This window comes from Mus caroli, unplaced genomic scaffold, assembly GCF_978045245.1.
Source record: "Mus caroli unplaced genomic scaffold, Mus_caroli_1 scaffold_5, whole genome shotgun sequence".
In the NCBI taxonomy this organism is placed as follows: Eukaryota; Metazoa; Chordata; class Mammalia; order Rodentia; family Muridae; genus Mus; species Mus caroli.
Window position 1 is genome coordinate 70,104,972 of NW_028227260.1, and position 27,962 is coordinate 70,132,933.

General features: G+C 39.0%; 1 protein-coding gene, 1 non-coding gene and 1 pseudogene across 2 annotated transcripts in view; 1 reads left to right on the forward strand and 2 right to left on the reverse strand.

Moving 5' to 3' along the window:
- Ophn1 (oligophrenin 1) overlaps positions 1-27,962 on the forward strand; it is a 351,191-nt gene that overhangs the window by 72,192 nt on the left and 251,037 nt on the right. The gene's annotated exons all lie outside the window — the stretch shown is intronic.
- Positions 11,559-24,223, reverse strand: LOC147004636 (uncharacterized; annotated as a pseudogene).
- LOC115030139 (U6 spliceosomal RNA) lies at positions 15,084-15,190 on the reverse strand. The gene has a single exon (XR_003835764.1). It is a non-coding gene; the product is annotated as a U6 spliceosomal RNA (small nuclear RNA).

The following is a 27,962-nucleotide window of genomic DNA, read 5'->3' on the forward strand; positions in this document are numbered from 1 at the left end:
ACTATGGGAATTTTTTTGAAGTTGACTGAATCCATTTTTGCATTATGATTTGGCTGTAAGTCTATGAGGGACAGGCAATAGAATGTGATGGTTTGAATATGAATGGCCCCTCATAGGCTCATGTATTTGAATGCTTAGCCATAGGGAACTTGAGAAGGATTAGGAGGTGTGGCCTTGTTGGAGAGGGGTGCCCTTGTTATTGGAAGTGTGTTACTGGGGGAGGGCCTTGCAGTTCCAAAAGTTCAAGGCAGGCCCAGTGTTACACTCTCTCTTCCTGCTGCCCGGGATTTGGATGTAGCATTCTTGGCTACTTTTCCAGCACCATGTCTACCTGTGTGCTTCCATTACTCCCTGCCAAGATGATAATGGAATAAACCTCTGAAATTGGTTTCCATTCTTATAAAAGAATGTTTTCTTTTATAAAAGTTAGTGTGTTCATGGTATCTTTTCAAAGTAACAGAACATGGACCAAGATCGTCCTTTCATAGTTTTCTGATGTTATTGGTATCCTAAAGGAAACATGTATCTTAAGATTCAAAGCTAACATCCATAGATAAAAGAAAATGTGGCATTTGTCTTTCTGGGTCTGAGTTACTTATTCAGAATGAATTTTTCTAACTTCATCCATTTATCTGTGTTTTATAATTTCACTTTAAATTTATTTATTTTACACCTTCTTATAAAATCATTGGAGATAAAGGCTATATATATATATATATCAATGAACTCCTATATGGTTAGACTAGTTATTCATTCAGAACAGAAGCTGTGGATCCTCACATTGGCTTTTATACCTTCACTATCAAATACACTCTTATGCACTTATCCATCAATATCATTTTTCTGAATAGCTAAATAATTTCCCATTGTGTAAATATCCCACATTTCATTATCCATCACCCAATAGACATCTAGGCTGTTTCCATTTCCTGGCTATTGTGAGTAGAGAATCAATGAACAAGGATGAGCATGTATCTCTAGATGATGGTATATGGAGTCCATTGGGTATATACTTGAAGAGAGGTATATAGCTGGATCATATGATAAATTTATATCTATCTTTCTGAAAAATCTCCATATTGATATTCATAGTGGCTGCACAGCTCTGTACCCACCACCAGCAGTGAATAAGTGCGCCCTTTCCCCCACATTCATGCCGTCATTTCTGTTTTAGTGTTTGACATTCTGACTAGGGTGAGATAAAATTTTAAGGTAGTTTTAATTTTTACTTTCCTGATGACTAAAGATGTTGAAAAAAAAGTAAAATATTTCTCAGCTGTTTGTATATTATCTTTTAAGCACTCTACACTCTATTTGTTTCTCTGTTCTATTAAAATGGGGATTGTTTTCTTGATTAATATTTTGAGCTCTTTAAATATTAAAGATTATAATCCTCTTCCAGGTATATCAGTGGAAAAAAATTTCCCCATTCTCTAAGGTACCTCTTCACTTGTTTGATTGTATTCTTTGCTGTATAGAAACCTTTTAGTTTCATCAGGTCCCAGGTATTAAATGTTGGTCTTAATGCCTGTGCTATCAGAGTCATGTTAAAGTCTGTTCCTATGTCAGTGAACTCAAGAATATACCCTAATTTCTTCTCTATTATATTCAACTCTCCGGTCTTATTTTGGGGTCTCTGATCCATTTAGAGTTTTTATGGAGACTGAGAAATAAGGCTCTAATTTCATTCTTCTATATTCAGTCATCCAGGTTTAACAGCACCATTTGTTGCAAATGCTGTGATTTCTCCAGTGTGTGCTGTTTGCTTCTTCATTAAAAATTGGGATGTGTGGGTTTGTATGGGGGCCCTCAACTCTATTCCATTGATCAGTGATTCTGTTTTTATTCTAGTTCCATGCTGGTTTTATTATTATAGTCTTACAGTATAACTTTGAATCTTTTATAGAGATTCTGGTTTTAATATATATCCTCTATCAACTGACCTGTAGCCCTAGTCTCCCTTCTCTGTATTTTTTTTAAATATTTTGAACCCAGAGGCTAGCTAGCTATGTAGTAGTGTCTGAAAATGTTTTCCTGTGATTTAAGAAATAAGTTGTTCCCAAGGGAAATGTACTACTACAGGTAAACAGAATTTGTTCAGGCATCAAAGCTTCTTTTCCTTAAGATCTCTCTATATAGACCCAGGAATAACCTTGATTCTCAGGATTTTCAGTTTCCTTTTTATTTTATTTTTAATTTCTACAATGATAGCATATAGAAGTAAGACAAGTGGTAGAAGTGTTTGGTAGTTTTTTTCCTTGTGTATTTTGTTTGCCCACAATTCGCCATTTTGTTTTCTTAAAGGCCAAATTTTTGTTATGGAGGCAGTACCAAGAAGAGCTAGAATATTCTCCTGGGAATCACAGAAAACCCAGTGCTCAGATAATTGGAGAAAAACTAAAAAAATTCAGATGTTTATAAGTATACACTGGACCTAGAAAGCTCTGCAGTTTGGTGGGCAGATTAAATGTCCAATATAATCTTTCTCTGGGCTGTGACCAGATTCTGATTTTTGATATTGATTAAGAAAGTATCACAAAAGTGGCATTGTCTCAGAGGTCATCATACTCAACTTGGAATCCAGGACAAGCTCCAAAAGTCACAGTAAGCAAGAAGCTCTGGCACACCAGGTGCTATTTGAGTGCAATGGTTTTACACTTTCTTTGGCTTTTCCTACTTTTTCCATACCCTGTGAGACTGCTTAGCTGTCACAAATTTGTAGGAAAATTGAAAAAATTCTCTCTGCTTTGGAAAGAGCACAGGAACCACAGAGAGCCACTTTCTTATTGTTATCTTGAGCACTGTCATAACTAATGCGAATTTATACAGTGTAATGGGTTTTAGTGCAGCTATGAATATATACTTTAAAACCATTAAACTATGTAAATGAAAAAATGTAGGCTATGTGAATTATTTTATATATATATTTAAAAATTTTTTTAATTAGGTATTTTCTTCATTTACATTTCTGATGCTATCCCAAAAGTCCCCCATACCCTCCCCCACCCCCACTCCCCTACCCACCCACTCCCACTTCTTGGCCCTGGTGTTCCCCTGTACTAAGGCATATAAAGTTTGCAAAGCCAATGAGTCTCTCTTTCCAAGGATGGCTGACTAGGCCATCTTCTGATTCATATGCAGCTAGAGACATGAGATCTGGGGGCTACTGGTTAGTTCATATTGTTATTCCACCTCTAGGGTTGCAGACACCTTTAGCTCCTTGGGTACTTTTTCTAGCTCCTCCATTGGGGGCCCTGTGATCCAGCTGACTGTGAGCATCCACTTCTGTGTTTGCTAGGCCCTGGAATAGTCTCACAAGAGACAGCTATATCTGGGTCCTTTCAGCAAAATCTTGTTAGTGTATGCAATGGTGTCAGCATTTGGAAGCTGATTATGGGATGGAACCCCGGGTATGGCAGCCTCTAGATGGTCCATCCTTTCGTCTCAGCTACAAACTTTGTCTCTGTAACTCCTTCCATGGGTGTTTTGTTCCCAATTCTAAGAAGGGGCAAAGTGTCCACACTTTGATCTTTGTTCTTCTTGTGTTTCATGTGTTTAGCAAATTGTATCTTATATCTTGGGTATTGTAAGTTTCTGGGCTAATATCCACTTATCCCTTACTGCTTTTAATATTCTATCTTTATTTAGTGCATTTGTTGTTCTGATTATTATGTGTCGGAAGGAATTTCTTTTCTGGTCCAGTCTATTTGGAGTTCTGTAGGCTGCTTGTATGTTCATGGGCATGTCTTTCTTTAGGTTTGGGAAGTTTTCTTCTATAATTTTGTTGAAGATATTTGCTGGCCCTTTAGTTGAAAATCTTCATTCTCATCTACTCCTATTATCCGTAGGTTTGGTCTTCTCATTGTGTCCTGGATTTCCTGGATGTTTTGAGTTAGAATCTTTTTGCATTTTCCATTTTCTTTGATTGTTGTGCCGATGTTCTCTATGGAATCTTCTGCACCTGAGATTCTCTCTTCCATTTCTTGTATTCTGTTGCTGATGCTCGCATCTATGGTTCCAGATTTCTTTCCTAGGGTTTCTATCTCCAGTGTTGCCTCATTTTGGGTTTTCTTTATTGTGTCTACTTCCCTTTTTAGGTCTAATATGGTTTTGTTCATTTCCATAACCTGTTTGGATGTGTTTTCATGTTTTTCTTTAAGGACTTCTACCTGTTTGGTTGTGTTTTCTTGTTTTTCTTTAAGGACTTGTAACTCTTTAGCAGTGTTCTCCTGTATTTCTTTAAGTGAGTTATTAAAGTCCTTCTTGATGTCCTCTACCATCATCATGAGATATGCTTTTAAATCGGGGTCTAGTTTTTCGGGTGTGTTGGGGTGCCCAGGACTGGGTGAGGTGGGAGTGCTGGGTTCTGATGATGGTGAGTGTTCTTGGTTTCTGTTAGTAAGATTCTTACGTTTGCCTTTCACCATCTGGTAATCTCTGGAGTTAGTTGTTATAGTTGTCTCTGGTTAGAGCTTATTCCTCTCGTGATTCTGTTAGCCTCTAACACCAGACCTGGGAGACTAGCTCTCTCCTGAGTTTCAGTGGTCAGAGCACTCTTTGCAGGGAAGGTACACAGATATATGGCTTTTGGGACCTGCCTCCTGGCAGAAGATGAAGGCCTGAAACAGGGCTTGTCCCAGAAGCTGTTAGCTTCTGTAGTCCACACTCTCACCTGCACAGACTAGTCTCAGAGGGATCTGGGAACCAAGATGGCTCCCCCAGGTGCTCTGGCAAAGCCCTCCTGGGCGGGGCAGACACCTCTCCTCTGGCAGGGAAGGTTCCCAGATATCTGGAGCTTGAAACTGGGTCTACCTCAGAAGCTGTCTTCTAGGGACCTTGGGAGTGTCCGCCGACTCCTGCTCCCAAGTTGACCAGGTGCTGGCATCGACCAGAAGGGACTTGTGACCCTGGTCGGGTTTTCTGCTTCTCTAATGCTATCTCAGGTCCCACGCGATTGGAATGGAACAGAAGTTGTGTTCCACTCACCAGAGGTCCTAAGATCGAGTGGAGAGTCCTCTAGGGACTTCGGGGGTGTCCACCGACTCCATGCCCAGGTGACCCGGTGCTGGCGCCGACTGGAAGGGATTGTGAATTATTTATTAGTAATTATTTTATTAAAATGATAAAGTTATATTGAATTATACAAAAAATTAATTTTCCTAACACTCATATTGGGGGCTATCTTTTCACTATCTTGGCATGACATTTGATGCATGTGTTTTTAATTTGACAGATTCAGTTTCCCTATTTTTCCTTTGTGGTCTATGCTTTTGGTGCTGTATCTAAGAAATAATTGTCAATTCTATTGGCATAAATATTTCCCCTACAGTTTCAGCTTTGTATTTTTTAGCTCTTGCATTAAAGTTTGTTTGATTTTTCAGTTAATTTATGTGAATTTTTCAGAAAAGAGTTAAACTTCATTTGGTATGGTATAATTTGTTCAGTAAACTTTGTTTATAAGATGTTTATAAGACTATGCTAAATACAGCTTTATTTATAATAGCCAGAAGCTGGAAAGAACCCAGATGCCCCTCAACAGAGGGATGGATACAGAAAATGTGGTACATTTACACAATGGAGTACTACTCAGCTATTAAAAAGAATGAATTTATGAAATTCCTAGCCAAATGGATGGACCTGAGGGCATCATCCTGAGTGAGGTAACCCAATCACAAAGGAACTCACACAATATGTACTCACTGATAAGTGGATATTAGCCCAGAAACTTAGAATACCCAAGATATAAGATACAATTTGCTAAACACATGAATCTCAAGAAGAACGAAGACCAAAGTGTGTATACTTTTTCCCTTCTTAGAATTGGGAACAAAACACCCATGGAAGGAGTTACAGAGACAAAGTTTGGAGCTGAGACGAAAAGATGAACCATCTAGAAACTGCCATATCCGGGGATCCATCCCATAATCAGCTTCCAAATGCTGACACCATTGCATATACTAACAAGATTTTGCTAAAAGGACCCAGATATGGGCTGTCTCTTGTGAGACTATGCCAGGGCCTAGCAAACACAGAAGTGGATGCTCACAGTTAACTATTGGATGGATCACAGGGCCCCCAATGGAGGAGCTAGGGAAAGTACTCAAGGAGATGAAGGGATCTGCAATCCTATAGGTGGAACAACAATATGAACTAACCAATACCCCCTTCCCCCTGGAGCTCGTGTCTCTAGCTGCATATGAATCAGAAGATGGCCTAGTCGGCCATCACTGGAAAGAGAGGCCCATTGGTCGTGCAAACTTTCTATGCCTCAGTACAGGGGAACGCCAGGGCCAAGAAGTGGGAGTGGGTGGGTAGGGGATTGGGTGGGGGAGCGTGTGGGGGACTTTTGGGATAGCATTGGAAATGTAATTGAAATAAATACCCAATTTAAAAAAATATGGAAAAAAAGACTATGCTAAATAGTCTTGGTCAGGTATTGTAGTACATGAATTTAATCCCAGTACTCCAGAAGTAAGGGAATTTAGATCACTATGGCTTTAACACTATCTCATTTTATATAGCAAGCTCTAGGCAAGGCTACAAAAAATAATTCTTGGCACACTTGTTGTAATTCAGTTGACCATAAATTTTAGGCTTTCTCGTTTGGCCATTAAATTCTTTTAAATGGGTCTAAATTCATGACCTTGATGCATGTCTATATTGGTTCAATTATGATTATTTTTGCTGCAAGTTTTGAAATCAGTGAGTATGAGATTGACAACTTCTTACCAAGATTGTTTTGGGGCTGGCAGGATATCTCAGCAGGTAGTCATATTTGTTATCAAGTAACCTGAGTTCTCTTGTGAGGACCACACTGTAAAAGGAGAGAACTGACTCTTAAGAGTTGTCCTCTGACTGCCATACATATCTTGTGGTGTGTGCATGCCCCCCAATAGTTAAATATGGAAATTTAAAAGATTTTGTTTATTTTGAGTTCTTTCAGATTACATTTTGATTTTAGGATAGATTTTTATATTTCTGTGAAATATACTTTGGATTTTCATGTGGTTTGTATTGGATCTATAAGTTGCTTTAAATAGTATACTTAATGTTATTAGATTTTAAATCTATGAACATTTATGTTTTGCATGTATTTATGTCCTTAATTTTATCAGTATTTTGTAGCTGCATATGTACAAATCGTTTGCTTTATTTAACTTTATTCCACAGTATTTTACATCTTCGACTATTCTAAATGGAGTGATTTCCTCAATTTCCCTTTCAAGTTGTTCACATTAACTATAGAGAAGCACAGTTGGTTTTCATGCTTTGACTTGCTAAATCTATTAACTCTAATGCTTTTATTAACCTCTGAGACTTTCTATATACAGGTTCGTGGCATTTGTGGACACAATAATTTTCCTTCCTCCTTTGTATTATGAATTCCTTTTGTTTCTTCTACTTGCTTAATTTCTTTGGCTAGAGGTTCCAATACTGTGTTGAGTAGAAGTAGAAAAATTGTTCTCAATAGTCTTAACTCAGCTGTTGACCCTATTTGCAATAATACTGGCCAGCCAGGCAAGATGATCCACTGCTAAACTACTGTAAAATCTGTTATGCAGTAACTAACCATTCCACACATACTGCAAACCTGGACAAAGCCCATGGCTGGGGAGTATGTATCATAGTTTCTATTGGGGAAGCTGCTGCTTTTGTTTTACCAAGTGTGTTCATCATTTAAGTAACTCAATATGCTTGCCAAGTTGTCTTGTAGGTTATGTACATGAACATAGAATAGTGCTGCTGTCAGGATTGCTCAAGAATGCTTCTTTATGTAGTAGTCAGCACAGAGTGCAGAGACTCATAACTCATTAAAATACTGAGAAAAAATGGCTATTGAATGCCCCACCATGAATGAGACAGGTTTACTATACCATCCATGCTCTTGAAGCATCATGGAAGAAGGGGCTGGATGGAGGTGGGAATAGACATGGAATAACTTCAGGCATGTTGTATGTTATGTATATTATGGCTGTTGCACTCTTGAACTCAGAGAAGCTGTGATTATTTGTGTAAGAACTGGACCCATCAACACCCTGTTCTGGAAGTGGGAGGGGCTCATGATGTCCTTCACTTTCTGAGGAATTCTAAACAGTTAACAGTTTATGAAGAATGCAGAGACATTTTCTTCAGTGATGTATAGAAAGCCCTAATGAAACTCATTGGATCACATACACACAGAAAAGACATAAAATTATAAGGGGGGCATATTTGCAGAGAAGACTTAGCAGGAGTTGGGCAGGTTAAATATGTATGATCAAAACAATATTAAGCATATGTACAAAAATGCAGATAGCAGGTTATGTGCATTTTTATAGGAAGACCTCAAATGTTTTTAAAGATTTCCTTTTATTATTTTAGTTGTGTCTTCGTGTAGGTATTCACATTTGTATGTAGATGTCAGTGGAGGCCTGAGACTTTTGATCTCCCTGGAGCTGGAATTATAAGTAGTTGTGAGCTGTCTGACATGGATGCTTGGAAGTGACTTGGGGGCCCCAAATTGCATAGTTATCATATTCAAGTGTTTCCCAAGTAACTAATGCATGATGCTATAAAATTATACATATGCAAAAGAGTCATAAGTGGGTTGAGATCCATTAAAAATCCAAGATCAGTTTGGAGCTAGAGATATGAAAAGGTCACCAACCCAGTTTCTGATTTACACACTGCCACTAATCTTAGAGAAACTACTCTCTGTAAGATTTTAGTTGGCCCTGCACTTTGCGTACAATTTGAATGAGTCACTCAGAAATTTTACGTGCTGGAAGCTTGGTATCGTAATCTGACTATGTTCAGAATATTTAAGAGATAGTCTGAATAGAAGGCAATTAGGTACTGGTAACATTACCTTTAGTAGGCATTAATGAGAAATTTAGGACCTTTACTGATTTTTTTTCATGAGACTGCAACCTGGAAACTGTTGGGCTTCCTGTCTTGCCATGTAACAGCTCCATTCCTCTTGCATAGTACTCCTACCATGCTACCATCTTCTATATTGTGATGTTGCCAGAATGCCCTTACTAGAAGCTGAACAGATGAGGCATCTTAATTTTAGACTTCTAGCTCCCCAAGTGGTAAGCTGAACAAACCTCTTTTCTTACATAGTTCCCAAACCTAGGTAGTGGTGGTATAACAGTAAAGTGTGGCAGCAACAAAGATTGCTGTCATTACCTGAAAGGTTTTGCCTTTTACCTTTTCCAACTAAATATTTATGAGAGAATAAGATTTCATATATCCTCAACCAAAAAACAAAAATGCAAAACAAAACAAATACCCAAATGTACCTCAGCAGACTGAATGCACAAGCAGATATGACAGTCTAGGTATTTTGTTATGTCAGATGTTAAACATATTTGCAAAATTACAACATAGTTACAATTCTTAATGCATTTCTCATTTTGTAACATAAATTTGTTCTCATTAAATATTAATGTTGATATATAATTGTTTTGTACTATAATTTAAAATGAATTGGTACCTAAAATTAATTTATTATTAATTGTTATAGTTTACATAAACAATGCTACTTGAAGCTAATTATATAAGAAATCTCAAAGCCATTATAAGTAAATTTTAAACAGGAAATTCATATTAGTAATGGATACATAACATTTTATACCATTTTATCATGTGTATAGATTCAAAGCTGGCTGTGGTGACACATGCCAGTAATCAATCCTAGCACTGCAGAAGTAGGGGCAGGGATATCAGGAGTTGAAGGTCAGTCATGGCTCATAATGAGTTGGAAGTCATCCTAGGCTACATGAGACCTTGTCTCAAAACAAAAAGGCAGAAAATATTTTAGTTGTAACCAGTTTTCGCAGCTGAATATTTATTCTATAAAACTTTATAGAGTTAACTAGTTTTATATAGTTTGAACTACAAAATGGAAAAGTAGGTTTCAGTCATAACAATGTGGTACCCAGGGGCAGGAGAGATGGTTCAGCGGTTGAAAATACTTGCTACTCTTACAGAAGACCCAGGTTTTATTCCCAGCATCCACATAGTAGCTCACAACCATCTGTAACTTCAGTTCCAGGGAATCCAATGCCCTCTTCTTACCTCAGGCATTAGGCATGCAGTGTTGCATAGACATATATAACATGCTGACAAAACATTCGTACACATAAAGTAATAAATCTTAAAAAATATGTTTTAAAAATTGTGGATACCAGTCAACCCAAATCAACATCAGATTTCCATACTGTACAGCTTTCTAACTGGCCAGTTAGAAAGAAGTGGTCAGTTCTAAGTCTAAAATCTCAGATTGTTAAAAAAATGAGATATATTACAGCTAATATTGAGAATATTAAATCACAAATACAAAATAATTTTAAATGTTCTATAATAGTATGCAAAAGAAATTTACCTTATAAAATAAAATTTATTTTAAGTGAAACTGAGGGTAACCCCTTGGTCCTGTGGAGGCTTGATGACCCAGGGTAGGGAAATGCTATGGTGCTGAGGCAGGAGTGGGTGGGCTGGTGGGGGAGCACCCTCATAGAGGCGGGGGGAGGAGGAGGAATGGGATAGGGGGTTTGTGGAGGGGAAACAGGGAAGGGGGGAATAACAGTTGAAATATAAATAAAGAAAATAACCAATAAAAATGAAAAGAAGAATCAAAAAAATAGTATTCAAAAGTAAGTTTTACCTTATTAAATATACCCTAAGTGAACCTAAAATTATACTCTATAAACTTCTTTATTGGTACAATACACCAATCCTATTTGCAAATAGCAAATCACGATTAGTATAGAGGAATCCTTTTCCTCCAGCCACAAGAAGCAGTTAATTTTTAAAAGGGTGGGACAGATTTAAAACACACTAGGACTAACTTTAACTTTGCCATTCATACTGAAGCTACTCAGTTATGTACGGATCCTACAGCTTAAAGTTTCTTCCAGAGACAGAGGTCTCTTCATGTTAACTGATTCTAAGCTGGACATACATAATAAAGGACCAGCTGATATTTTAACATGAACCCTAAGTGTATGTTGAGATTTTTCGTCAGAAATATTTTTTCCTAAAAGGTTCCCCCCTTTTTATTGTTTTAGGGTTTGTTTGTTTGTTTGTTTGTTTGTTTTTAAACCTCTCTACCTGGAGACAAATTAAATGTCTCAGATCTTTATGTATGTCTATTTAGAAAGGGATGTGATTCTAATATATCATTTTAGATTCTTCTATTTGGAAGGAGAATAAAAAAAACAAATTTCATGTCCAAAGGACTTTCTATATATTTTTAAAATTATTTATTTTTTTTAACATAGTACTAGTCAAACAAGTTTACACCATTAAACCTTTTCTTCATCCTTTGTGTATGTAGATCTAAGATAGGGATGTTGGATTAATGGTACTTTTCAGTCAAAGTTCGTTAAAACTTCTTCGTATAATAGGTTGGGTATTCCAGTCGTACTTATATGCATGAGGTACAGGTGAACTTGTTTCAGGCTTTTAGAGTAAGTATTCATAAGTATTAGGAGCAAGCAGTGTCACAGTGTTTAAACCAGTTCTACTTAAACCAGTTCCAGGGCTGTTAGTGGTGGTCCACTCAGTCAAAACTAGATTTTCTTCTCCAAGTATTTTAACTAGTCATCTATTCCCTGTGAAGAGCCCCAAATATTCTTCAGCATTGTGCACTCTCTTTCAATGACTAACTCCAAGTCTAACTTGGTGTTAAAGAGCGATAAGGCTTTCAACTCTTCCAGGACAACTGCATTACATGAGGCGAGCTCCTTGACTCTAATCATGACTTCTTGGTTGAAAGTCTGTGACCAAAATACCTGGAAGACCAGGTCCTTCTCACATGCTTCCTGTGCTGTTAGCTTCTGCCCACACAATAACATTTCACCTGCAGAAGCTTGTCCCATAATCTTGGGAAATGTAAATCTAGAACAGCCATCTGGAGTCTGTCCAAAGGTGGTACAGGGTGTTCGAAGCCAAGCCTTTTCGCTAGCCCAAACAATATCACAAAGAGGTAATATAGATGCCCAGTCTGATGGCTGGGTCGTTGATGGCTACAATAATAGGCTTCTTAAATTGAATGAAAGCATTCACAAAATTTTTGACCGCTTCTGCCATCTTAGTGCTTTCTCTTTTCTTGTTCCTCATGAGATGGTATATAAAAAAGAACAGAAGACACTGCCAATGGCACTCAACAGTATCAGCTTGCTGTCATCAGCAATAGCCTTGTCCAGGGCGGTCTGAACTTCTTTCATCACTTCTGGGTTAAATGAGTTATTTTCTGATGATTTTGTACATAAAAAGATGTGGGTGAAGCCATCTTTCTTCCTTACCACAATATCTTTGAATATAGAGGAGCCCTCTGTAAGCCTCACACTGAAACACTGCTGCTTTTCAGGAGACATATCCTTTCAAGTAGGTCGCCTTTTTCTGGCCATCTCTTTTGTTACTAGCATCTCCATGTTAACTGTTTCTGTAACTGGCTGTTTCATGTTAGTTGTCTCTACAGATGGATATTTTCCTGTAGTAGCACCAGTTAAAGGTATGTCCAAGTCTTTAGCGAAAAATGAACATGGACTTCTCCTAGTAACAGCCAACTGAGTGGGTGTAGCAGTCTCTGACTGGCCCAACTGAGCTGGGCTAGTCAGAGACTGGCTTTTTTGGGAAGCTACCAAGTGTGGAACAATGTGGACAGTTATTTGGCCAGCCAAGCCTGTTGCCATAGTTGTGGTCCCTGAGCCAGATAAAGACTGATCATTTTCATTAAGTATCATGCTTGATGGAAATTCATTTTTGCTAGTAGTGGCCGATTGTATGCCCATGGCTGTGGGACATTTTTGTCAATGGCTAAGCATGTGACTATAGCTCTGGTCACTAGGCCTGGTGAGGAGTGACCATTGGCCAAAGGTGTACTCACGGCTGTGGTCACTGGGCCCAGTGAAGATGGTCTCTTTATGGCAGTGACCAATCGTGTGGACATGGACGTGGTCCTGAAGCCAGGCTTGAACTGGCTGTTAGTGTGAATGGGCTTGCGTTTGTCCAAGACCAGTCATTAGGTCACAAAATGACTGGCTTTTTCTGGCAACAGCCAAGCGTGTTGCCATAGCTACGGTCTCTAGGCCAGAGGCTTGTGGGTTTATTTGTGGATTTTTTTTTTTTTTTTTTGGTTTTTCGAGACAGGGTTTCTCTGTGTAGTCGTGGCTGTCCTGGAACTCACTCTGTAGCCCAGGCTGGCCTCGAACTCAGAAATCCGCCTGCCTCTGCCTCCCGAGTGCTGGGATTAAAGGACAGGTCTCCACCTTCTCTCTAAGGGCCAGTAAACCCCCATTGGGTGCCTCTGCGTCTACTTTTTGTTTTGGCATGTCGCGATGACCCTGCTCATCTCCACTAAGGTTTTTGGGGTCCTTAGTCTGAAGGTCAGTTACCTGCTCCCTTTTCTTAACCAAGCCCCTAGGAATAGATACCTCCACGACCGTGGGAGTGGAGTCCTCAATCTTTGCCATGCAGAGGTGGTGCATTTTTCCTGAACTTCTAGTAAGCATTTGAAAACTAGTCTTTGGGTTTGGTGGTCTTAGAAAAAGAGTGTCTTTAGGGAAGGCGGCAGGTATTGGCTCACCTGAAGATTCTGGTGCTGCTGTGGAAGGTCCTATTGCCTGCAGCTAAATTGCCTTTCTTCTGGGGCTAGAGACTACAGGGATTCTGCTCAACAGGAAGTACTTCCGGTTCATAGGATAATGCATGGCTATTATAGCCTTTCCTTGGGGGCTAGTCTGGCTTTTGTTTCTTGTTTTTCCCATTGTCAGTGATTTTTATTTTATAATCCATTTTCCCTTTATTTCAAATATATTTAAGCAACTGATAGTGAGGAAACCCAACTGGTAGAAGAAACACAACCATTTTTCTACTCAAGAAAAGTGTCTGAAAAAGCTCTTCACATTTACTCATGGGTCTCTCTCTCTGTTCCATAGGTACCACATTTATATACTTACCTATACATCTAATTGAAGAAATTTTGTTGCTTCCAAGTTTTATAACTCATGGGTAACAATGTTATAAATGTCTACAGAGCATTTTGCTCAAACACAAAAGAATATAGGTTGTTTTCAGCACCTCATGGAACCTTTTCCAAAACTGTGTGTATAGCTGATCACAAAGCAAACCACAATAGATACAAGAAAAATGAAATAAGCCGCCTATCTTATTAGACCACCATAGATTAAAGATGGACTTCAACTATAACACAAACAACAAAAAACCCACAAACTCATGGAAACTGAAAAACTACACAATGACCACTAGATCAGGGGAGAAACAAATATAGAAATTAAAGACTTTCTAGAATTCAATGAAAATGAAGGTTACAAATCCAAACTTATGGGACATGATGAGAGCTGTACTAAGAGGGAAGTTCATAGCATTAAGTGCTTTCCTAAAGAAATTGGAGAGATCTCATACTAGCAACTTACCAGCACAACTGCATAACTGAAATCTCTAGAACAATAACTACAACAAAAAAACAAACACACCCAATAGAAATAGAACGGAAGTAATAATCAAAATTTTGAAATCACCAACCAGCCCCTCATTGTTTCATTTTACTTAATATGGAAGACATTTGTTGCCTGCCTGACTTTTTGTTTGTTTGTTTGTTTGTTTGTTTTGTTTTGTTTTTCGAGACAGGGTTTCTCTGTATAGCCCTGGCTGTCCTGGAACTCACTTTGTAGACCAGGCTAGCCTCAAACTCAGAAATCCGCCTGCCTCTGCCACCCGAGTGCTGGGATTAAAGGCGTGCGCCACCACGCCTGGCTCCTGCCTGACTTTTAAAAAAATGTCTGAGCAGATTTTTGTTTTGTTTTGTTTTCAAGACAGGGTTTCTCTGTATAGCCCTGGCTGTCCTGGAACTCACTTTGTAGACCAGGCTGGCCTCTAACCCAGAAATCTGCCTGCCTCTGCCTCCCAAGTGCTGGGATTAAAGGCATGTGCCACCACCACCCGGCTTGCAGATTTTTGTGTAGGCATATTTTATGAATTTTGACAGTTTTTGTTGCCTAGAAAAAATTTAATAAAAAATAGTATAAAAACATTAAATATAAGATATTTACTTATGCATAGCACAGATTTTGCAAAATGATAACTGCTTTACAAATGTGTCTGTCATCCTTGTGCAATGGCCATCCTAGCATTTTCTATATCATTTCAACTTTAGTATATGTGCTGACCAAGTGACCACTGGTAATAAATTTTTAATGTGGTGAAATAGCAAGGACTGCAATCACTAGTTTGTTATGCTTAGGTAGATTTAAAATATTATTAATATTTTCCCATAAGTTCTTACTATGTAGACCACATTGGTCCGGAATTCACTTTGTAGCTCAGGCTTGCCTCAAATTGTAGATCTTCTAGCATCAGCCTCCCAACAGCTGGGCTTGTAGGTTTAACGCACCATGATAGGTTATTGTTTAGTTTTATAACAGACCCAAATTGTCTTTCCATCTGGCTGCACCATTTTTCATTCCCACAAGCAACGAGTGTTCTAATCTTCCATATTCTCACCAGCATATGATGGATAGGTATGAGCCTAGATAATTTTCTTATTGTTTTCAGTTAGGTTGCTTCCTTGTTAATTTTTAGACTTATATGCATATTTTGGATAAGTTTTATTTTTTATCAGACATACCTTTTGCAAATATTTTCTAGTCTGTGGCTTGTCACTATCTGGACATTGTCTTGCACAGAACTGAATCTTTAGAAAATGATAGAAGCTCGTCAATGGTTTCTTTCATCAATTATTTTTTGATATTGTATGTAAAATATCATTACTATACATGAAGCCCTTTCAGTTTCCTCATGTTATTTTCCAGGTATTTTATGTTTTATATTCTGTTAGGGTCAGAGATTATACTTCAGAGGATTTCAGTTCTGTTAAACTTACCATGGCTTGTTTATTGGCCTACTGGATTCTCTCTCTCTCGGGAAATCTTGTGAACTTGAGAAAACTATAGTTACTTAGTAGAAATACTTAAAATCTCTTATAGATGTGTGTTATGTCTAGCATGTTAACAGGGTTGTTAATGTCTTACATATATTTTTCAATGTTTCACCTGGTGGTTTTTATCTATTTTAAATGTCACACTGATTATTTCTATCTAGCTTTTGTTGATTTTATTCCTAAATTGCTATCTGGGTTTTTGTTTCAATGCTACGTGGTCAGTGTTATGTTTGTAATTGTTAATGTATTTCTGATGTATTTTGCCTGTTATAAATTTTGTTGTCTCTAGTCATAATATTGTCTCTTTTGTTTGCTTTTAAATACATTTACTCATTTTATTTTCTTTATGTATATGCGTGTTTTCCTGTGTGAGTTTATGTTTACCATTTCTAAGTAGTAGATCAGAGAGGCCAGAAAAGAGGGTTTCAGATCTCCTGGGATGGGAGTCACAGGTGGTGTGAGCTGCCATATCCATGCTGAGAATCAACAGCAGCTACTCTAGAAGAGAAGTAAGGTCTTTAAAAGAAAGTGTTGATATTAGTGATATTTTTCTCTTTTTCCAATAAGATTTATTGATTTATTTTAAATAGATTGTCTTCATACAATGTATTCTGATCACCATCTTCCCTTTCCCAGCTCCATCCAGATCCTCCATTCCTCTCCACTCACCCAAATCCACACCTCTTTTTCATTAGAAAACAAATAAGCAACAGCAAAACAGAGTTGACCCAAACAAAGAAAAAAGAGCCAAAGAAAAGACACAAGAAACATACACAGATGAAGAGATATACATATTTGCTCACACAGAAATCCCATAAATCCGTCAAAAGTATGAAACCATAGCATAATAAGCAGAACACCTGTAACATAAAAAGTGTACACATAGCATTATGAGATAAAGAACCTTACAAAAATCCTACTATATTCATTTTATTTTGGCCATCTACTGCTGGGCATGGAATCCGACCTTAAGTGTTGTCTGTATACCCAATGAGACCCTGTTGGAGATTCCTTAGCAAGCAGTTACCAGTTGGGGATAGCTTCTGGGATAAGGATGGGGGGTGCTTGTTTCCACTTCCCCTCTCAGCTGGGGACCTCGTGTGGCTTATATCTAAGAAGGTCCTGTGTATGCTGCAACAGTCTTCATGAGGAACTTGTGTGTCAGTTCTGTTGTTTAGAAGACCTTGTTTCCTTGGTGTCTTCTATTTCTACTGGCCTTTACAACCTATTTGCCTCCCCTACTACAAAGTTCCCTAATCTCCCAGGGCAAAGATTTGATGAAGACATCTTTAGTGACATTTTTGAGAATTCTGGGATTTTGGTTTCTTTTAAAAACATAAATATTGTAAGAGTATGCTTTCATTTTAATCCCCGCTGTAGGGATGTGGGGCTGATTCAGTCTGTCCATAGCAGCTGACCCTGATTAACCTCATCCTCTAGCAGATGCATGGTTTTGCCACCTGAAGATAATTTCTATAGGCATGACATTTGGAATTCTGGGAACTTTTCAGAGGGCACATAAATGCTAGCTGCCCTGAGAGGTGGGATTGGTGGTTGTCAGTTGTTTAGGAGATTGGTTGCAGTTTGCTAATAGCCATGATCAAAGAAAAAATAATGAAAGGAAAAAAATTAGATTCAGGGATTTTCCTAAGTCTTCTCTCCCTCTATCCTTGTTTTTCTCCTATCTAATGTTAGGGGGTGAAATGGAGGGTAGGGGGATAGAGGATGGGAAAGTAAGAACCTACACAGTAGCAAAGACTAGCTATAGACATCCCATTTAGGAACAGATGTTTTCAGGGTCTCTCACTCTGCATATTGTCCAGTTGTGAGTCTCTATATTTGGTCTTATCTACTGTGAGGGGAAGATTCTTTGATGATGGCTGAGCAAGACACTGATCTGTGAGTAGAGCACTATGTTCTTGGCCACGCAAGCAGTGTTAAATCTGGGTTCCATTTCATAGAGTTGTCCTTAAAGCCAATCAGATGTTGGCTGGTTACTCCCACAAGATTTGTGCCACGTGTGGCTTGGATGTTTACCTTTCTTCTTTGGTAGTGTGCAGAGTACCTTTAAAGTACCTTGAACACTACTCAGTAAAAGTGAAGGCTCCATGTAGGCACAAGCTCAACTTCTCCATGTTCAGTGAGTTGTATAGGTGTGGTATTCAGCAATAGGACCTTTAACATCAGTTTGTGGGTTGTTTGGAGATTTCCATGGGGTCTCTTTGGCCAACAACTAGCTAAAATATAACACAGAACTGGAGTTTTCATTTGATAGCAACTGATGTCTAGTTAGGGCTTTCCTCTCTCCTGTTATTTTGTTAATTCCATTTTGAGTTTTTTTTCATGTATGTATGTATGTATGCATAATAGTTTGTTTATGCTTGGCCTAGGGCTTGGCATTATTAAGAGATGTGGCCTTGTTGAAGTAGGTGTGTCACTGTGGGCATGGGCTTTAATACCCTCATCCTAGCTTCCTGGAAGCTAGTATTCTCCTGGCAGCTTTCAGATGATGATGATGTGGAACTCTCAGTTCCTTCTGCACCATGCCTGCCTGAATGCTGCCATACTTCCTACCTTGATGATGATGGACCAAAACACTCAACTTGTAAGCTAGCCCAAATTAAATGTTATCCTTTCAAAAGTTGCTTTGATGGATGCTTGCAGCCAACCATTGGACAGTGTGCTGCCACAGACCCTCTGGGTCCCTTTGTCAGCGTGGAACAAGTCTCTGGGGCAGGTGGACAAGGAGTTGGCGGGTGACAGACAGACCAACATGCGAGATTGTGTAGAATCTGAATGTATTTTGTCAGGTCATGCATCAAACTTTTTATAGCAAAGAAATAACAAGAAACCAGGCAAAATACAATTCACCAAGTTACAGTGAAGCAATACAAAAGGAATATATACATCAAAAGAAGGTGGGGACCAGGCTGCTGCTGCAAAGAAAGGAGCCAGGTGTAAACTAGTCTATTGTTAAACCCACCACCAGGGGTTCTGCACTAGCAGACCTTATCATGAATACTGCAATACCCCAACACCCTATTTCCTGGGTCTACAGAAGAATTTACCAACTTGCTTCTAATGTGAAGCTTGCTATACCTAACTGTAGAGAAGATCTCTGTCTCACTGGGATTCCCTAGCTATATTATGTTATTCCCTTGTTTGGGTGAGATTTGCTACTGTCCTTAGTAAATATTTTGCAGACCAGCTCTGAGCTACTAGCTCTGTCTTTTGTAATGCTTAATTAGTTACTGAATAGGTAACTACCTTACTGCATTCTTGCCAGATTCCAAGCTTCTAGGACCTTGGAACATTGGGGAGACTTAACTGTATCAGAATTTAATCTTAAAAGGCATTTATAATAAAATACTAAGAGAGAGCTCATAGTTCCATACACCAGACTAATGCGGGAATAGAGTATGGGTATATGGGTAAATGAGAATGCCAAAGCTCCAGGAGGTGAGTGTCCGTGAAACTCTTCCTCGTGGGTGCTTGCAGACTTTTCAGCCTGTCAAGCAGACTTGACCAGAGTGCGTGGCATTTCCCAGTGTGTGTGGCAGTGTGCAGGGTCCTTGATGGAAGAGTTGGAGAAGGGACTGAAGGAGCTGAGGGGGTTTTCAGCCCCTTGGAGGGAGCAACCATATCAACCAGCCAGACTCCCTGGAGCTCCCAGCAACGAAACCTCCAAATAAAAATACACATGGACCCATGGTGCTGGCCGCATATGTGGCAGGGGATGGCCTTGTTGGCATCAAGGGGATGTGAGGCCCTTGGGCCTGAGGGTATTTGATGCCCCAGTGTAGGGGAATGCCAGGGCAGGAAGAAAGACAGGAGTGGGGTGGGGTGGGGTGGGGGGGAGCATCCTCATAGAGGCAGAAGGAGAGGGGATGGAATAGAGGGTTTCTGAAGGGGATACGTGGAAAAGGGAAAACATTTGAAATGTAAATAAAGAAAATATCAAATAAAAAACAATTAAAATAAAAATTAGAGCTAATGTGACAGTGGGATGAGAATTTGATATATATATATATATATATATATATATGACCCCAAAAATTCCACCAGAGAACTCCTAAACCTGATAAACAGCATCAGTGCAGTAACTGGATATAAAATTAACTCAAATAAATCAATGGCCTTTCTCTACACAAAGGATAAACAGACTGAGAAAGAAATTAGGGAAACAACACCCTTCACAATAGTCACAAATAACATAAAATACCTTGGTGTGACTCTAACTATGGAAGTGAAAGATCTGTATGATAAGAACTTCAAGTCTCTGAAGAAAGAAATCAAAGATCTCAGAAGATGGAAAGATCTCCCATGCTCATGGATAGGCAGGATCAATATAGTAAAAATGGCTAATGTGAGATTGCTCCAATTATTTTATGGAGGTGCATAGTGCTATGAACTTGCCTTTTGGAACTACATTCATTGTGTCTTGTAAGTTTGGGTATGTTGTTTTTTCATTTTCATTCAATTCTAAAACAAATTAACTTCTCTTTTATTAATGTCTATCTTGACAGATTCAGTAATGCATTGTTCAGTTTCCACAAGTCTGTAAGCTTTCTGTTTCTATTAATATTTAGTTTTAATCTATGGTTGTCAGATAGGTTATAGGTTGTTATTTCAATTGTCTTGTATCTGTTGACCCTTGCTTTGTTAAGCAATGTAATCAGTTTTGTAAAAATTTCCCTGAGGTGCTGAGAAAAAGGTAGATTCTTTTGTGTTTGTATGAAATGTTTGTAAATATCTATAAAGTCCAGTTGGTTTATATTATCAGCTAGCTGAAACATTTCTCTAGTTTTTAATCTGGATGACCTATCTATTGGTGAGAGTTGGGTATTGAAGTTGCCCAGTATCAGTGTATGAGGGTCAATATATGATTTAAGATGCAGAAGTATTTCTTTTAAAAATTTGGGTACTCTTGTGTTTGGTGCATAGATGTTAAAATCCTCTTGGTGGATTTTTCTCTTGAACATGTAATGTCCTTCCCCGTTTCTTCTGATTAGTTTCGGTTTGAAGTCTTTTATTAGATAATAAAAATGGTTACTCTGGCTTACTTTTTGGGTCCATTTCTTTTTCTTTTCTTTTTTTTTTTTTAAAGATTTATTTATTTATTACATGTAAATACACTGTAGCTGTCTTCAGACAGTCCAGAAGAGGGCGCCAGATCTCGTTACGGATGGTTGTGAGCCACCATGTGGTTGCTGGGATTAGAACTCTGGACCTTTGGAAGAGCAGTTGGGTGCTCTTACCCACTGAGCCATCTCTCCAGCCCCATTGGGTCCATTTCTTTGGCATATCTTTTTCCATCCTTTTACCCTGTGGTGATGTGGAGTATGTTTCTTGGATACAACAGAAGGATGGATCCTTTTTCAAATATATCTCTTTTGTTGTTGTTCTTATGTACATCCCTATCATTACCCCACCTCCTGATCTCCTCCTCACAGAGTCCTCTCCCCTTTGCTTCTGAGAGGGTATGCCAGGTATGCCACACTTTGTGAAATTTTCTTCTTCTGTTGTTGTTTGTTTGTTTGTTTTTGTAATTCTAACCTGGGTTTTTCCTCCTCCTTCTCTTTCCATTATTTTTGTAGATTTCATCTTTTCATAGTGTCCCAGATTTCCTGATGTTTTGTTGCTGAATTTGTTTAGATTTACTATTTTCTTTGGCTGAGGTATACATTTCTCTTATCATATCTTTTTTTTTCTTTTTTTAATTAGATATTTTCTTTATATACATTTCAAATGCTATCCTGAAAGTTCCATATACCCTCCCCTCACCCCTCCCTGCTCCCCTACCCACCCACTCCTGCTTCTTGGCCCTGGAGTTCCCCCGTACTAGACCATATAAAGTTTGCAAGACCTAGGGGGCCTCTCTTCCCAATGATGGCTGACTAGGCCATCTTCTGCTACATATGCAGCTAGAGATACGAGCTCTGGGGGGTACTGGTTAGTTCATATTGTTGTTCCACCTATAGGGTTGCAGACCCCTTAAGCTCCTTGGGTGCTTTCTCTAGATCCTCCATTGGGGGCCCTGTGTTCCATCCAATTAGAGGACTGTGAGCATCCACTTCTGTATTTGCTAGGCCCTGGCATAGCCTCGCAAGAGACAGCTATAACAGGGTCCCTTCAGCAAAATCTTTCTGGCATATGCAATAGTGTCTGGGTTTGGTGGATGATTATGGGATGGATCCCCAGGTGGGGTAGTCTCTGGATAGTCCATCCTTTCGTTTTAGCTCCAAACTTTGTCTCTGTAACTCCTTTCATGGGTATGTTGTTCCCTATTCTAAGGAGGGATGACGTATCCATCCATTGGTCTTCCCTCTTCTTGATTTTCTTGTGTTTTGCAAATTGTATCTTGGGTGTTCCATGTTTCTGGGCTAATATCCACTTATCAGTGAGTGCATATCTAATGACTTCTTTTGTGATTGGGTTACCTCACTAAGGATGATATTCTCCAGATACATCCATTTGTCCAAGAATTTCATAAATCCATTGTTTTTAATAGCTGAGTAGTACTACATTGTATAAATGTACCACATTTTCTGTATCCATTCTTCTGTTGAGGGACATCTGGGTTCTTTCCAGCTTCTGGCTATTATAAATATGGCTGCTATGAACATAGTGGAGCATGTGTTCTTTATTACCAGTTGGAACTTCTTCTGGGTATATGACCAAGAGAGGTATTGCTGGATCTTCTGGTAGTATTATGTCCATTTTTCTGAGGAACCTCTAGATTGACTTCCAGAGTGGTTGTACAAGCTTCCAATCCCACCAACAATGGAGGAGTGTTCCTCTTTCTCCACATCCTCACCAGCATCTGCTGTCACCTGAATTTTTGACCTTAGCCATTCTGACTGGTGTGAGGTGGAATCTCAGGGTTGTTTTGATTTGCATGTCCCTGATGATTAAGGATGTTGAACATTTTTTTCAGGTGCTTCTCAGCCATTCGGTATTCCTCAGTTGAGAATTCTTTGTTTAGCTCTGTGCCCCATTTTTAATGGGGTTATTTGAATTTCTGGAGTCCAGCTTCTCGAGCCCTTTGTATATATTGGATATTAGTCCCCTATCAGATTTAGGATTGGTAAAGATCCTTTCCCAATCTGTTGATGGCCTTTTTGTCTTATTGACACTGTCTTTTGCCTTACAGAAGCTTTGCAATTTTATGAGGTCCCATTTGTCAATTCTTGATCTCACAGCATAAGCCATTGCTGTTCTATTCAGGAATTTTCCCCCTGTGCCCATATCTTCAAGGCCTTTCCCCACTTTCTCCTCTATTAATTTCAGTGTCAGTGCAGTAGCTGGATATAAAATTTACTCAAATAAATCAATGGCCTTTCTCTACACAAAGGATAAACAGACTGAGAAAGAAATTAGGGAAACAACACCCTTCACAATAGTCACAAATAATATAAAATACCTTGGTGTGACTCTAAGGATGTGAAAGATCTGTATGATAAGAACTTCAAGTCTCTGAAGAAAGAAATTGAAGAAGATCTCAGAAGATGCAACGATCTCCCATGCTCAGGGATTGGCAGGATTAATATAATAAAAATGGCTATCCTGCCAAAAGCAATCTATAGATTCAATGCAGTCCCCATCAAAATTCCAACTCAATTCTTCACTGAGATTGAAAGGGCAATTTACAAATTCATCTGGAAAAATAAAAAAACCTAGGATAGCAAAAACTCTTCTCAAGGATTAAAGAACCTCTGGTGGGATCACCATGCCTGACCTAAAGCTATACTACAGAGCAATTGTGATAAAAACTGCATGGTACTGGTATAGCGACAGACAAGTAGACCAATGGAATAGAATTGAAGACCCAGAAATGAACTCACACACCTATGGTCACTTGATCTTTGACAAGGGAGCTAAAACCATCCAGTGGAAAAAAGACAGCATTTTCAAAAAATGGTGCTGACACAACTGGCAGTTATCATGTAGAAGAATGCGAATTGATCCATTCTTATCTCCTTGTAAGAAGCTTAAGTCTAAGTGAATCAAAGACCTCCACATGAGACCAGAGTCTCTTATCATATCTTTAGTGATTGAGATTTTCTGTTGGTGAGGCTTACCTCTGAAGTCTCTGTTTGACTTCCTGAAGTTTTCAATCCGTTTTACATCAGTTGGAATTTTCTTTAGCGCTTCTATTTCTACTGTGTTGTCTTGAACTGGCTTCATCCTTTCCTCCTGCTGCTTGCTTGTGTTTTCACAGACTTCCTTAATGGATTTGTTCATATCTTCTTTAAGTTCATTGAACATATTCATAGTAGCTATTGTCATTTTTTTTGTCTTGTGCTTCAGCTATATTGCTTTTCTGTAGTATTGGTGCTAGGTTTTGGTGGCCTCATATTGTGTTTGGTGCTCATGATTGTGGTTTTGTGCTGGTGTCTAGGCATCTGGGTTGGAGATGATTGTGATTCTCAGTGTTGATATCTGTTTTTCTTTGGGTAGGTGTTGAGTTCCTTGGTTTCTGTTGTCCTCTCTGGATCTTAGGAAAGTATAGTTGCTGTGGCTTGCTTGACAGGGAGTGCTTCTGAGTCCTTTTTTAGGTGTGGCCTCTGGGGATCCCAGATAGAATGTGCTTCTAGGTATTGGGGCCAGGCAGAAAGGGATGCAGATGGGCTTGAAGTGGGACTTGGACTGAGAGAGACCTTGAGATTAGGTAGAATCCTCATGGGGTGGAGTCTGCTCCAGGACTGAGGGTGAGACTTGGGAATTTCAAATGGAAGATGGCAACGAGAGTAAAGATCATCTCCTTGTTTTCATGTTGGCAGTGTAGCACAATGATGGGATTTGGAAGGAAGAACTCCTAGAGAGTTCTGCACAGTTCCAAGGGAATAGAGGCAGAAAGGGAAGGCAGACTCCTGCAAGTGGTCTGCCACAGGGGTGGGGGCGGGGCATGGTAAGACTGGGGAATTTGCAATGGGACAGAGAAGATCAAGTACCTTTAATCACTGAGCCATAGCTTCCATCCTGTTTTGTTTACCTTTTAAAAGACCAGATCTCATGTAGCCCAGGCTGTCGTTGAAATGGCTATGTAGCTAAGGTTAGCATTAAGTTACAAATTCTCTCCTCAGTACTTCTCAAGTGTTGGAATGACAGGCGTGGTGTTGTGTAAAAAAAAAAAAATGTTTGGAAACCACCTCCCATTTTGTTACCAATTTCATGATATATTTCAAGGAACAGTTTGCATTAATACGTACTGGTTTTGAACATGAGCTATTGTTTTCTGTGTCTGTCTCATGTTTTGGTAAGACCTGAACATTGGGCCTATGAATTGGCTTTGCAAGTAATGGTATATGACAACCTGGGTTTGATCCAATATAGCAGAAGGGAGAGAAGTGACTCTGGAAGTTGTCTACGATGTTTGTGTGTACACAAGACATATTTAACAAAGGATAACTTAGTGTGCAGGGATTAGAAAGCTGCTGTGCTTAAGAGCACTTGTTGGACCTGGGTTTAGTTCCAATTACCAATATGCCAGCTCACAATCAACTATCACTACTTTTCCAGGGGATCTGATAACTTGTCCTCAATAGCGTCTATGCAGGCAAAATATTAAGATGCATGAAATAAAAATAAAATCATTCGAAAGTATTTCAAGATAATGAAACTGGGCTGTTCATAAAATTGAATCATTTCTCCCTCTAAGAGGTTGGTACCCCCCAAACCTCCTGGGAATGGGAGAGTGTGCCCACCATGCAGGTTCTGAGAATCAGATTTTATAGTTTGAGAGCAGTAAGCAGGGAGGGCCTGCCTTTGCCAAGCCCAGAAGCTGCTTTTGGTATAAATTGAATTTTGAAACTATAGGGTGGGGAAAAGTCAGATTGCTTGGTTTTGTAACCTTCAAGCTCCAGGACATGCAATGGGGGTTGGCTGCTTTCTCCAACGTCATGGGGGCAAATCTCCTGAGAACTTTGGCCTGTTTTTATGGCCATACGTTTGGGGAGAGGATCTTCTTTATTTCAGGCCCTGTAAATATGAAGATTAGAGGGAGTAATTTTCTGTCTGGCTACTTCTTGCTGGTGGAGTGGGTATTGTTTTGGAGTTTGGAGTAGGAACTACAGAAGAAATATTATTTTTGTTTTGTTCTGTGTGAGTAATGGCAGTGATTTGATCCAGTCTCTTCTCAGAGCCTATTTTTATTTTGAGAGAAGGTTTCAATGTATTGTAGCCTTGGCTGTCCTCAATGCTAGCCTTGAACTCATAGATTTGCCTGCCTCTGCTGCTTGAGTGCAGGTATTAAAGGTGTGTGCTACTACATTTAGCCAGGTCTAGGTCTTTCCCCTTATTTGTTTGTTTATTTATTTATTTACTTATTTGTTGAAAAGCTTCAAGGTTTGAGAAAAAGATTTAAATTACCTTCCTAAGCGGTTGAGAGTTTAACTTGCTCCAGTTGTCCAGGAGGCAAGATGGGTTATCCCTAGGAATATATGTTTTCTTTTTACCTTGTCTGTTTTACAGATCAAGGTGAGAAGCACCTGAAGCAGAAGAGAAAGGATTTAAAAGCAAGCTACACAATGCTGAAGGTCCTGTTGGTTGTAGTGATGTAAACTAAAGTAACCTCTTGTTCTCTGCAGAGGAGAGTAGGCCCCAAGTTGTGTCAGTTAGCCTGAACAAGCAAAAGCTAATAAGGAAGAGTGAGGCCCTGGGCTTTACATATGTGCTGAGAGTTCCCTGAAGGTCCCAGGGAAGATAGGAAAGGAGTATATTATTGGAGATGAAATAGAGGAGGTGAACAAGAAGGAGGCTCTCTCTGATCTCATGTAAGTCTATAGCATTTATTTTTTAAATTTAGGTAGTAAGAAAGCATCATAATCACATATGGATATACTTTTTAAAAAATAGAATCTGTATTGGGAGAGGCTCTTTGTGACTTATCACATATAAATTGGATTTAAGTCTCTGCAAGCTAGAGACTAAAACACCAAGATTCTCCTGCCACTTCTCTGCCCACCTTTATCAGACCTGTGAATTCTGAACCATACAGACCTGCTACTCAGGAACCATACAGCCCAAGGATTCCCATTAGAGGCCTGCCATACTAGGACCATCAAGGGTCCTCCCTCCAATGCCAACCATCCCAATACCTTCTACAACAGAGGAACATCTAGGGACCAAAGCCATCCAGATAGCTAAAGGCCCTCAAAAGGACACAATCAACAAAGGCCATAGCGATATGACACCTTTAGAGCATACCTGCATGTCTGTGGTAAGCCCTGGATATCTTAACACAACCAAAGCACAAGAAAATGACCTTAAATCCAATCTTGTAAAGATGATAGAGGCCTTTAAAGAGGAAATAAATAAATCCCTTGGAAAAAATACAGTCAAACAGGTCTTTAAAGGGGAAACAAATCCCTTAAAGATATACAGAACAATACAATTAAAGAGGTGAAGAGGGAAATAAATAAAACTCTGCAAGACCTGAAAGTAGAAATAGAAGCAATAAAGAAAACACAAACTGGGGGAATCCTGGGGATGGAAAACCTAGGAAAGAGAATAGGAACTACAGACACAAGTATCACCAACAGAATACAGGAGATGGAAGACAGAATCTCAGGCGTAGAAGATATGACAGAAGAAATTGATACATCAGTCAAAGAAAATGTTAAATCTAAAAAATTCCTGGCACAAACCACCCAGGAAATCTGGGATACCATGAAAAGACCTAACCTAAGAACAATAGGAATAGAAGAAGGCAAAGAGTTGCAGCTTCAAGGCCCAGAAAATATTTTCAACAAAATCACAGATGAAAACTTTCCCAACCTAAAGAAAGAGATGCCTATAAATATAAAAAAAGCTTATAGAACACCATTAGACTGAACCAGAAAAGAAAATCCTCCTGCCACACAACAAAGAAAGAATATTAAAAGCAGAAAGGGAAAAATAGCCTGGTGACTAAAAGGTCAGGCCTATGAATTTATACCTGACTTCCTCAACAGACTCTAATAGCTAGAAGGATCTGGATCAATAGCTTACAACATCTTAAAAACCACAGATG